The sequence below is a fragment of the Anopheles ziemanni genome, chromosome 2 (assembly GCF_943734765.1).
Source record: "Anopheles ziemanni chromosome 2, idAnoZiCoDA_A2_x.2, whole genome shotgun sequence".
Lineage (NCBI taxonomy): Eukaryota > Metazoa > Arthropoda > Insecta > Diptera > Culicidae > Anopheles > Anopheles ziemanni.
In genome coordinates this window covers 75,831,408-75,845,384 of record NC_080705.1, presented here as the reverse complement: position 1 = coordinate 75,845,384, position 13,977 = coordinate 75,831,408, and positions in this window count along the sequence as shown.

The following is a 13,977-nucleotide window of genomic DNA, read 5'->3' as shown; positions in this document are numbered from 1 at the left end:
TGCACTATCTTCCAGTGTTGGTGTAGATTCTCTGGTATTGGTACTATCGAACTCATCGTCATCGGAGGTGCCGACAATCGTATCGGGATCGAGATCTGGATTTTCCGCCAAGAGTCGATAGATGTTTTATAGGTCTTTTCCTTGTCATTGTAACTTAATATCCCTTCTGAGCAATGGTCGGGAGTCATTTGATGAACGACAGAGAAATTGTTCTTCTTCTCTAAAGATATGGAGTAAACTTTGGGATGAATTGGATTTTCCATGAACCCTAAAAATTCCATGGTTCTAAGACTATCTCGGCGTGTGCCCTGCTGGCCATCGCGTTGCCTGTGCAGGACGATAGACTTGGCGTCAACTTTGGTTGTGGTTTCATTCTCCAGAGCAGCCGCGACTGACTCAGGCGTAGCGAGCATGTCTATGTCGGTAATGGACACCGTGACCGTGTCGACCACCAGTCGAGCCACGCCATCCCCCTGCAAAACTCGTTCTATGGCGCTCATACCCGCCTCGCCGTTCATCCCACGCTTCAGGGATAGCGAAAGAGTGTCAACCGCCGTCCGCTTCCCTTCAAACTCCTGCAGAAGAGGGTCGCCTGATGATCTTATGCGCATGTAGAGATCAAGATAGGACGTGCCTCCCGCAGTCGCTACCTTGATCGATTCCGGCCACAGTTTTCTTTGCTGCGCTTTGCCGCTACCGGACTGAGGCCTCGAATCGGTCTTGGTATTTGCCTTGACGATTGCAGTTTTTCGACTCTCGACCAGCTTGTAGCCCATACCGCCGATTCTCTTGCCATACTGAGCAGACACAGACACCCCCTGAGCCCGCACGTTGGTCCAGAGTGTGAAAATGCCCTCTCTGTTGACCACGGTAGGGGCGACACTCAAGGCACTACGGAGTAGTGTTCCCGATACTCGGACTTCGTTGGGGTGGGCCTCTGCCATATTGCCACAATATGTACCTGGGATCGTATGTAATTCGATTTCTCAGGTAAGAGATAGCGTTCTGTGCTGCCCCTGCTCCTAGCATGGTTGTGTTACGACCGGCAGCACCTTCACCTTCAATGGAATGGTCCCCAAAATGGGCCACCCTCCCTCGTATTCCGGTATTTATTTCCAGCCTACGTGCTTCCGAGCGTCTTAATTGTGCACGTTTACGTGCTGATTTTGTGGGTTGGGGAGTAATCGGCGCCACGATGGCCCGACTTCTCAACTGCTTAACCACCTCCTGTTTAACTGGAGGTACCTTTCCCACTATTTTAACTTGTGCCAGCATTCTTACTGGCACTGGAACGTCCGCTTGGATGCTCACATTTCGTGATTTCCCTTTCAGCGGCCTCCTTGGGTGAGGGGAGCTTAGTTGAAGTAAGCCTGATCCCCCCAACTGCCGGGGCTCTCGTTCCCAGACGCAATCGATGTTTGCTCCGAAAATATCTCTGACCTCACCCACAGCGTGGACGAAGTACACTGATCTTCTCTCCATGTCATTCCGTACTGCCTCTGGACTCAATACCACCTCGCCCCTTTGGACGTCAAAACTTGAGACCGCCGCTGCACAATCACATTGGCCGGCCTTTGGTAAAGAACCGACCAACACGTCGATAAGACGGTTGTCTCGAGTACGACCCCAGATAGGGGCCACAAGGTGTTGCTTCAAGTACGATTTGCCATAAACAGTGCACCTGTCATGATGCACCTCCGTTCGCAGTCCTTTAATTTCACTGAGAGTTGGCATTGTTGATCCCAACTCCCGAACGATCGGCCCAATTGCTAACGGTTCTGACCCATTGCTCTGAATTTCGTCTTCCAAAGAAAGACTACTGACCGATTCCTCGATCTCCAGGCTAGGATAGAGACCCGTTGACTTGAGACACCCTTGCTTGCTACCTCCGAAAGGGGTGTCACCCTCGGCCATTCCACCGCTTAGCTTTCCAGCCGGCAAACAGCGCGACACTTGTCCGGTAGGGGTCTGGTTTGGCTTGCTTCCTCCAAGGCAACCATCAACCTTGGTCTTATGGTGCCGACCAGCTTGTAGCCCTGCTGTTACGCTTTGCCACTGTCATGCTGAGGCCTCGAGTCGGTCTTGGTTTTTGCCTTTTTGGCGGCTGCAGTGTTTCGACTCTCTAGCGATAGTGGTTTGTTCGGCGTTTGTATCCGTCATCTTCGATTTATCGTATTAAGCGCACTGCTGTGGTTCACTATAAAAGACACACGTTTGTGCAAATTCGATAGGAGTGCGCACCATCTAGGCCATCGGCATTGGTGCTACACGTGGTTTGGAACGTGATAATTGCCGTTCTTGTGTTGACTATTTCATCGTTCTTTTTCCGGTTCACTATAACAACTTCTAATACCCTCTGATACTTCAGATCGGTGAGAATTTCATCATCTGACATGAACTCGATATCCGGGTACCGAATAACAGCTTTACTGTTATGCCACACGGCTCAGGGATCTTTTTGATGGACTTGGCTTTAAGCACAAGCTTGCGCATTGTTTGCTCTTATTAATAGCTTGCCACCTCTGAGCCTAGTGACATGCTCCGGCTTTTGACTCCCATCTCGTTTTCAAGGACCTTGTTTAAAAGGAAAGGATTGTGTAACGACGTGGAATTGACCGATCAAGCGCGAAGGTAGCTTGACCGTGTGCGTCAGTCGTCTCCAATGCGAACACCTTTTACTGTGCACTTGACTCCTTCGGCTTTAGTATCAACGTGTTCGGTCCGGGCCGTGACTATGCCGACACCGGAGAAAACAACGTGTGATACTAAAACCTGGACTTGACGATAACCGAGAATTCGGTCCGCGACGTGACTATGCCGCCAACGGAGAGAGATTCCGACGAATTATCGTTAAGTCTTTCGGATAGGGTTAGGAAGCTGGCTTTCGGTACGATCGGTCCGCGCCGTGACTACGCCGACGTAGAAATCGCGACCGAGGATGGGATAGAACCTTGGATCTTTCGAAAGTTTGGTCCGTGCCGTGACTACGCCGACGCCGGAGGAGACGCTCTCGAATTTTCCTGAGTCTTTCGGACTGGGATAGAAAGGTTGATTCGGTATGATCGGTCCGCGCCGTGACTACGCCGACAACGGAGATAACGTAACCGGGTTGGAATTGGACTTGTGGATTTTTCGAGAGTTTCGTCCGGGTCTTGATTGCTGGCCATGCACTTGAACCCTTATGTCGATCGCGTAATCGTTCGATTGTTCGTTCTACAATGTTGTACGTTAATTTGGTTCTCCGGATTTCGGTATTCGTGAATACATTGTTACGTCGCGCCTGCTCGCGATCGAACGTGATATTTTATGGTTTGCCTCCTAACTTGCTTCCGTTGTTTAGATTGATTGTTTTTTTATATCTGGCCTCTCCCTACATTGTCGCCAGTTCTTTCTTTTCGTTTTCAAGTTCAACTTTAAATATTGTATCTTTTTGTCTTGGTTACGAACGAACATATGGTCCGTCCGCAACACCGCCCCTCGTAAAACGGATACGGCCTGTTTTACGCCATGGTTTCGGATCATTTTCCTTCATTCGTTCCCATGTACAAAAAGTAAAGCCTATTTTCTAATTTATCTAATTTATTTGATTCTTATTTCCTCATTTAACTTCTTCTTCTTTTTTTTTAAATCCTCCCCAGCGCGAAGTCGCTGGAAAGGTCCGCAAAAATATGACAGGCTTGTCTACCCGTTATTTTATATTGGCTCCATAAGACTATCGCCTCCGCGATAGCCTCCGGCATTCTTACTTGCTCTTGCCTGCACGTATCTATAATGTGTTGAATCGAATCGATTCGGATTTCACTAAATTCACGTGGTTAAAAACGGGAACTTTATTTGTTTCTATTACTTAAGAGCACTATTTAACGTGACTAGCGATTTAACACGAAGCCTTGGGTTTCGCGTCGGGTTAGTGCGAAATGTCGGGTTTGATCCTCTCGTCGCCTGATGTGACGGTTGCAGCTATCACAGTCCGTGCTGTACGCTGAAGGTGATTGCGGGACCACTCTCCCTTCGCTCCGCCGTTCTCTTTCCGATCAACGTGGCCCCTAAATGCCATGTGTCTTTGGCACCCTGGGCGGTTTTTTTTGCCTCTCTGAGCCGAGTGACATGCTACGGCTTGACTCCCATCGCGTTTTCAAGGACCTTGTTCAATGGAAAAGGATTGACTCACCCTAGGTCTTGTCTATCCGTATCTGATTCCAAGGTGTCGTTCAAACACCTTTTCCAACGCGAGCCATTTTGTTCTCGGCGTTGTCTTGTCCTGTAAATATGTTTGCCTTGGAATTCAACAGATAGTCGCCGGAACGTGATATAGCACTCGATCATTATCGTGGGAGTTGAAGTGAAATCGAATTTTTCCGTATAGACAGATTTTGCCGACCGCAAAGTAATACTCGACGATGGCATTGATCTCTTCGAGCGAGAGTTCTCGTAACTGCCTGCGTTTACTCCTTCTTCTAAGAGCTTTAACGCGGAAACATCGGCACGACGAGTTTGAATAGGCACAGTCATGCTCGACATGGAGGTGGTCTCGTTCAAGGAAGACGTAAAGCATCCTAATGTCTCGATTCGCTTTTTCGATGATGCTAAGAAGTGTTTCAGTTCCTGCCACATCATCGAATCGCCAAACACCTGCATGGTAATACCGGTATTGTGTATCACGTCTACGAGAAAGGTCCGTAAGTCCTCTTTGGAGATAGGTGCGCTCTCCCTGAAGCTCATCTCTGATGTAATCATGTGCACTATCTTCCAGTGTTGGTGTAGATTCTCTGGTATTGGTACTATCGAACTCATCGTCATCGGAGGTGCCGATAACGGATCCTCCTCCGTCGCTTCCAATTCCTCCTGAGCCAGCCAGTTGTTCATCAACTCCAGGTTCTTGCGGATCCATGACCAAATCTGATTAGCTGCACTCAGTACTTTTTCACTTATTTCAACTTGCGACGTCTCAACGTCGTCGGTTGTCGTTTCACGGTTAAACTGACTATCGAACTCCATGGTGCCGCTTAATATACCATCTGACCGACCGTACATCCCTTTTTATTAACAACGCCATTAGCAAACATGACCTTCAACGCGGCCATCTCCATTTTGCGAACTGATAACAGATTTACCTGTGCTTCTGGGGGTATACAGAAATTCTCTTAGCGATGGGAAAATTGCTTTCCCCAGCCAATTTTTTTCTGTTGTCTTTATATTTTAGAGGGGAGCTGTAGTAACCATTCCGGTAACGGTCACTAACGGGATTCACGTACGAAGTTTCTAAGAACGGAAGGGTAATGTTCACGGAAGGGCTTCAAGTACGAAGCTTACAGGAACAATAGGGTAATAACGGAAGGATGACGATCATGGTCAGCGTTGACGACCGATCGCGGAACATCAGTCCTCATGGTCCTTAAGAGGGCGGCTAGTAGCGCTATGTTCGACGATTAGGCTGGCGTCAGCATCGCCTTCCACCGGGATCACATTTAAATATTTCTTGTCCAAATGTTTCCATCTCTTTAAGGCCCATTTTTACATTACCTATATCCTGATTCAAAGTGGTCAAGAAATGATGGAATTCTTCTTTTGGAAAGTTATCCAACCTGCTGGAAAAATCTGATCGCACTGACTTGGATATTGGATCTAAACCAATATTGTCCGCATGATGAAGTGATTTTATAAGCTGTGATCTGAACAATCGTATCGGGCTCGAGATCTGGATTTTGCCACCAAGAGTCGATAGATGTTTTATAGGTCTTTTCCTTGTCATTGTAACTTAATATCCCTTCTAAGCAATGGTCGGGAGTCATTTGATGAACGACAGAGAAATTGTTCTTCTTCTCTAAAGATATGGAGTAAACTTTGGGATGAATTGGATTTTCCATGAACCCTAATTAGAAGCCCTTCATCACAATAGCAATGTGCCAAGTGTCGATAGATGTTTTATAGGTATTGTTGTCCTCATGATGAAGTGATTTTACAAGCTGAAAAATCGTATCGGGATCGAGATCCGGATTTTGCCGCCAAGAGTCGATAGATGTTTGATAGGTCTTTTCCTTGTCATTGTAACTCAAAATCCCTTCTGAGTAATGGTCGACAGTGATTTGATGAACGACAGAGAAACTGTTCTTCTTCTCTAAAGATATATTGTATAAACTTTTGGATGAATGAGATTATCTAAGTTATGTTTTCAACGCTGGGGCGAGGTTTTTAAAAAACTCCCGTCCTGGTTAACGGTCTTATTCAGACTAACTTTATTATGCTCTTGATCTTGATGTCCCTATGTCCCTCCCGTGGGAACGATGCTGATGCTGCGTTTTATGCGCGCATCATGTTGCCGGTGGCTTACGGGCTGCCGCACGCGTAGTCGTGGTCATCGTGGGAGCGATGCTGATGTTGCGTTTCGCATCGTATTGCTCCACCGCAGAGTATGGGTTGCCGGTCGCGATGTTTACGTTGGCGTACGGTAACTTCTATGTACCCTAATCCCAAGTACATCATCACAATAGAAATGTTTCCAATTATATTCTTAATTCTGACTTTTATTACATTTTTCTTTCACGATCATGATCTTACATGAAGCGGATAAGTAAGATGATTCAGAGTCGATGAAAGGGAGAGAGAGATAGAGAGCAAGAAAAGCAGTTAAAAGGTCAATGTATTTGATTTTGCGAGTGCGGTTGGTGCATTCGGTGGTGGTTCAGAAGCGATCCCTCCAGCGATGAGTGCCAGGAAGCAACGACGTAAAAGGAACCGAAGCAAAATGACGAGTGAAAAATCCTGTAAATATAAAACGAAAGTCAACGGAATCCGCAATCAAAAAAAACGATACTATTATATTCGGGAACGGGGCGGAAGTCGACATATTATAACTAGTAACAAAAATGTAGTGTAGTAGCGAAAAAAGAGCAAATCATAGTAAGCGAGCCACAGATGTAAGAAAGTGTAGAGTTGAATGAAATCAACCCGCTTAGGGTAAATAGTATTTTTGTTAATTCTTTTTTAGCAATTTATACGTGTGTATATTTGTCGGACGGCAAACGGATCTGCCAGGGATGCGTAAGTAAGTTGTACTGGCGGGGGGCGGAAAACACTTCCTAATTTCCTGTTTTCTTTCCTGCATATGTCGATAAACACAAAAACATAACGCGAAAGAATACCGAGGTGTGATCAAGTGCGAGTGTGATCCACAGATAAATTTCACAGGACAATGGAAACCCCGTGTTGCAACCAATGTGGCAGTTGCGTGGGAAAAATAATCAATTAACTTATGCAGGTGATAGTTGAAGATCATTGTATCGTATCTAATAAACCAGTAAATCAGTATAACACAGAGAACGCATAAAAGAAAAATTAAGATAAAAAGTAAAAAAAAAACAAAACACACACACAAACAAACATTTAAAAATCACATCAGTATGAGACAGGGAAATTCTAGTAAACCATTTGTGCAAAACACAGTCTCTCATTGAAACAATTAATAGACGGAAGCGGAGCGAAACGGAAAGGGGGGAAAGCGTTTCCGATAATATCATTAGCGAAGTGCAATGCTCTCGAACATGCAACATAAAAGACATTTAAAGCAAAAGATGACACAAATAAGGAAGACGTTTCGGGTTCTCGTAGTAGCGAAGAACCCTTCCAGTGGATGCTTATTAAGTAAGATAAAACAAAAAAAGGCGAGGGGGGGTAGCGTGTTGTGCGTGACCAGGATGACCACTGTGTATAGTATAAACCGATAAAATCATAATAAGTTAAACAAAAAACAAACCATAGTATAAAAATCAGCTGTATCTGATAGATGAATGAAAATGGCGACTGGGCGGCGTGTTTCCTGTTTTCCTCTCACCCGGCTGGGAGAAGAGCGTCAAAAGGATATGTGCATCCTGACGGGGCCGTTTCGAACTAAATTAAAATTACCTTACCAGTCTTATCTAATCAGAGGTGTACCGTGCAGTTGGAGGATGTGTTTGGCGGTTCTGCTTCCCGTGCGAAGACCGGCACAAGATCAAATAAATTGCCGCGATAACGCGCGGCACTGTTACGAACAAAGAACCGGATATGAAACACAGACAAAGCACACAATCGAACTACGTACGGTCGAGTTATATGCCATAATTATGTAAATCGCGCAGTGGACGACGGATCCGTTCAAAAGTATAAGGTTGATCGTCGATCGTTCGCTGGGAGGCTGGGGAAGAAAATAATAATTTAAAACAGAAACTCATATGAGGTCAAACACACATCCACATCAAAACCATCTAATACGGTGCAAGAAAAAAGTCAAAAAAAGATACTGTGGAACGCAAGTATTTACTTATGTGAGTAATCTAAATAAATTGAAGAAAAGCATGATGAATCTTAAGTGTACTATCGTGTGGCGTTTTTTTTTTCTTCTTAATGCGACGTTTTTGATCCATTGTTTCAGGTTTTAGGCGAGAGAGGCTGAATTTATTTTCCCCTTGACACGGTTTTCCAAAGCCTTCTCTTCTTTTATTGCACAAACATTTCATGTTGATTTTTTCTTCTCCATCACGTAGTCGCTGATATGGCAAGAATAGCTCTCGGGTTGGTCCCCGGACAATCGACCTCGTCTACGTCCACCGCCAGTGGAACGTCCGAGAGCGGTGGAGGCACCGGTGAACAGCAGCAGTCCGTCTCCGCCGGTGGTCACATCGTGAGTGCCGTGGCAAAACGTGGTCGGCTCCTGATCCGACAGCAGCGCATCAAGAAGGAAAGCGATTCCTCCTCGATCGGCGGACACCAACCGTACGAACCGGACACACCGTCGGACGACAACAGTCCCACGGCCCAGTATGGACATCATCCGCACCTGCTTGCAGTTCCGTCGCATCATCGCTTTGAGCGTCAAGTGTCCGAACCGATCCTACCGCTGTCTTCGGCCACCTCCGTCATTGGCGGTCCGATCGGTTCGTCCGGCGAGGCTCGACCGGCGCCCGGCGATCGATCGCACACCGGTGGCGCTCATTTGCTCACGGTGCCCTCGCAGCAACCGTACCTAGTGAAGCAACACTCGCACCCGCTGCTACCGAGTCAAACGGCCGGCGGTGGCCACGGTTCCGCCAGCTCCTCGTCGTACCAAGCGATCCAATCGTACTCCTTGCAACGGCAGCTCTCTCATCCCGGGTCGGCGGTACAAGGTGGGGGAGGTGGCTCGACCCCGCTGACGCTGGTAACGAGTAGCAGCGGCTCGACACACTATCTGACCCCTTCGTCCTCGCTGAAAACCGACTCGGATGAAGAGGGTGGCAGCGGTACGACCGTACCCGCGAGTGGGATTCCAACGATTCAGCTACAGTCCAGCATCGAGCGCACCGAGTCAAGTCCAACGGTTGTCGTTGTCCCGGCCGAACCCGTCCAAGTATCCGTCACGGCCAGCAGCAGCAGCAGTAGTAACAGTAGCAGCAGCACGAGCGAGCGGCAGACAAACACCACCACGGTCACGTCGACACCGACCAGTACGATTCGTGTCAAAGGGGAGGAACTGTCCCGGTCGATCTCTACTCCATTGGTAAGCGAACGCCCAACGAAACTCGGGGGATCACTTTGAGTGACAATTTTCATTCTCTCCCTTGCAGACATCGTCCCGCTCGACCGACATACCCGGGCTGGACAACCCCCGCTCCAGTCACTGCCCGGTGGTGCGCGAAGGGCCCGCGCTCGGTTGCAACTTCTGCTGGAACACGATCGATGCGCACGGGCGTATCTTGCGGCGCAAAACCAAGTACCACTGCCCCGAGTGCCAGACGAACCTGTGCATCGTGCCGTGCTTCCAGGAGTACCACGAGCGCCAGTCGGCGGAAAATCCTACCCCCACGAACGATAGTGGCGGTGGAGGTGGAAGTAGCGGTGGCACGAAGTCCGGCCTACGGCATTACTCCAAGTCGGGCTCGATGTAAGCCATTGTTGGCCCGTTTTTGTTTTTGGGAGAACGAAGAGCATTCCACTGTCCTCGGAAGGTGCGAGACACAATTGGGTGGAGTGCTCGGTTCTCAAAAATTGTGAGTTGGCGTGTGTGGGTGTGTACCTGTGGGGTGGAGCGTCTTTTGTATCGTTAAGTGTTACCATACTCAAAGGACCGTTTTCGATGGTGGTGATTGGTTTAATTGGAATACGCGGGGAGTCTGCTCCTAAATCAACGACATTTGTAGAATTTGCAAACTGTGTAGCGCCAGCTGACCAAACGGTCAACAAAAAACTAGGAGTGACCCTCAGAAGTGCTCAAACGGGGAATTACGGGCCCATATTGAGAGCCTATCAAACATTGACGTTTTCAAACACTGAAAACTAAAACCAATTTTGCTGCCGCTAGTAGATTGAAAGAATTGTACTGCACCCTTACCACCGGAACCTAAAATGGCTGCGGATGGTAAAGGGTCACACCGGCGCTCGGTGGCTAGAGCTGAGTGGCTTCTTGATGTGTACGCTTATACTCAAAACCCATTTGAATTTAAACGATAGGTAGGACATAGGTAGACCACACGAGTCTTTAGAAAGCGCACAGTTAGCTTCTAGAGATGGTCGCGGTATTTTTTTTAAATGTATGTGACCCCAACGGAAGGAATAGATTTAGGAAAACAAGCCAGTAGCAGTAATGTGCATTCATATCCCGTTATTATCAATGGTAGGCTTAGCGAGATGTGCAAATGCGTTTCAAAGTGAACTTCCTCATCGTTCCCCTTGACGTATACGATCAAATGGAAATGGATGATGATGACGAGCAGAACACGATACACATTGACCTGAACGATGGGAGATTAGTTTTGGATATCCCCAAACGTTCTCCATTCGACGACGTCAGCATATCCAACTGATGCCACTTCTTTGCTGTACAATTTGTTACTAAATCTGTGAAGGGGGGTGTATTGTCCAGCATACAAAACAAAATATATACCATATTCATATATATACATATACCTAACACTATGTACACTGGATAAAGCTAACTATTTTACAATTTAATAGAACGTACCTGACAAATTTAGGGCAGTGTTTTTGTGCGTGAAAGCCCCTGGGAAGAAGAGGGTGGTTAGTAGTCCGAGACCGAGAGAAGAAAAAAAAACAACGAGCTGAACGAAAATGTTCTCACGTGGGCGCCATTTGGGCTGCACAACAACACAACAAACTGAACACGAACATAGATGTTTTAGGATTTAGGAATGACCGAGGGCATACATTTATGCGCGAGACGAGTGATTTTTTATAAAACGATATTTAAACGAAAGCATACACCACACACCACCATGCCATCAGGAGGCGGTTGGTTCGAACCGGGGTTTCTGGCGGGGAAAAGAAATAACGCACGCAAAGCAGCAGGAAACGTTGTTGAACCTTTGTCTCAACAGAAGAAGTGTCCTTCGTTCGCGAACATTTTGGGGCAATCCGCCGCTACGGATCCGCCATTCTACTGTTACCTTTTTTCCGTTTTTGTATCTCCTCATAAAAGCAAAATTCCACAACTTTGGAAAACGAGAGCAGGGTTTCTTTTTTTTTTTGGCAGGACCCCGGATGGGTTAGAATATTATGTGTGTATGTGTGCGCGAGCGTGTGGTTTACTGAACGTACAAATTTTTCGTCCATATTGAGTGCAAAACAGAAAAGATTTATACACATCTAACATGGATAGAAATCTATATAGAAATTTAAATTACTATATATACACACACACACACACACATTCAGCAAGTGAGAAAGATTGACAGTTAAATGAAATCCAAAAAACTAAATAACACACACACACACACACATAAATTTGACGTTGGTTTCCTCATTTAACATGGTAGATTGTTGTAGGAAATGGAAATCATCTTTGTGTATTTTTTTCAAATTCCCAATCGTCTTGCGTTCTGCCTCAATAGGGTAGATAGTATATTGCAGTATAAGAAGCCTATTGTATGACAAGCTGTTTGAATGTGACTGTGACCGACCGACTATCCGTAGCGATGGCAACGGCACACCTTGGAACTTTAAGAGACGAAGAACGGAACGGATCGAATTGTTACAAAAGTGGATGGAAATTTTCGGTACGATTTTGGAAAGTGGACACAAGAAAACCTGGAAGGTGAAATGATAGGATAGGCTTGTTTTTGGTACTTCCGATGGAAAAAAAAATCCTTATTGGTAATGTTATTTGATGTGGTTGGATTTTGATGGAACCATCAGTCGATGTGGATAGACGTGCATTCATATACAAACACCTTAAAAAAAAAACATCGTAGAAACTCGGAGCAAAGTCAGTAATATTTTTGCGACCGAATCCTCGCCACAGGGGATCGGGTTGGTACGAAATTAGCTAAAATAAAAAAAAAAAATGAAGATATTAACAAATATGCCAGCGGGCTAAAACAGCAACATAATAACAGGTCTCTAGGTAACAAAATACAACATAGAACGATAGCTTCAACACTGAAGAAATATATTTAAAATCAAGAAAAATATTTGCCACGTAAGAAGCGCACCCGGCACGCGCAATGTATGTGTTTATGTAGACAAAACCCCCCCGCCCCCGGCCATTTCGAAGCGTCAGGCGTGAGAAATGTAATAAATCGATTTGAATGGACCTTTCATTCTTCTGTGCTTCAACGTGTTTCGATTGTGGTTTGTGGGGGGGGATGTTTGAATAAAAATAACACGCCAGACACACGCCGATGTCGCCTTCATCGTTTCGAGCTGCGAGAAGCTTCATTTTATTTACAGCAGTGTTACGTGGAGTATTACGTTTGGTCTACATAACGTTGTTTTGGTTTGTTTTTACATTCAGTTTTTATTTTCTTTAAAAAAAAAATAACACATTACAACGAACGAATAGAATCTCAGCGCAGTACGAAAGAAACTCAATTCATAATTGATGCTTTACTTCGATTTTCATGCTGGTAGTGTAATGCTTCAAATGGTAAATTATTGTTTAATTACTGCTAAGTAACTTGTTTAAATGATCGCGTTAAGATAAAGTGAAGAAACTGGAGAGAAAGAGAGAGAGACAGAGCGCGCGGCAAAGAGGAAGCAACAGGGATGCCAATAAAAGGGAGAGTAAATCTTTTAAAGTCAAGGAATAAAAGTAGTTTTAATTGTCGATAGCACACAAAACCCTAGGGCTAAACCTATAAGTCGTTTACAGTTGAACATAATAACTACATTACTGCTTACAAAGGCCATCAAACAATAAGCTTCTTGTTTTCATCCAACAGTGTTGATGGCATATTATCAACATCAACACCTTCAACAAAATAAGCATACATTTGAATACAAAATCTTTCTCCTTCAACCACATTTCCATTCATGTTTGCATACATCGCTTTCGTCAACTTCGTATCGTATTGTCTTTTCGTTTTTGCAAAACCGTAAATTCGGAAAAGGAGCTGCCGAGTATCTTTTCTTGGGCAGAAAAAAAGGACACATCCTTCGGTTTGCACGTGCGTCGCAAGCGCTAAACACTCTGAACGGGAGCAATCTGCTAGTATTTCAAAAGTGTGGCCTGTTTGTTTTTCCATTTGTATTGTGTGTCCGCAGTTCTAATAGATCAGATCGTGTATTCTTTTTCTCTTTAGATAATATCGGTACCGAACAAAATGCTTCTTCATTATTTTCTTCATTCGTTTCTAGTTCGAAACATTCGTTGCATTGCTTTCGAGAGTTATTCTACGAGTTGGGGCTTTTTTTAAGACGTTTACTAATTTTACTCTCTTTTTTTGGGTTTTCGGTGGTCTTTACATCTTTTTTTTTTTTTAATTTCTTTTCATTGTTCGCTGCAATCTTTCTAATATTTTTCTGCTGGGGAATGAGGAGGACATCATGTACAGTTATCGAATCCGTTTATTTCACCATTTGTTAGTTGTTGCTTGCCTGGCCTACACTGGGCTATTTAATGTGGCTCTCTTTTGTGTGTAGTACGAACCACAACCTGGAAATATCCGTCCCATCCGGTAGTGACGATATGTTGGGCAGTGGTGAAGGTATGAAAATGAAAAATGACAT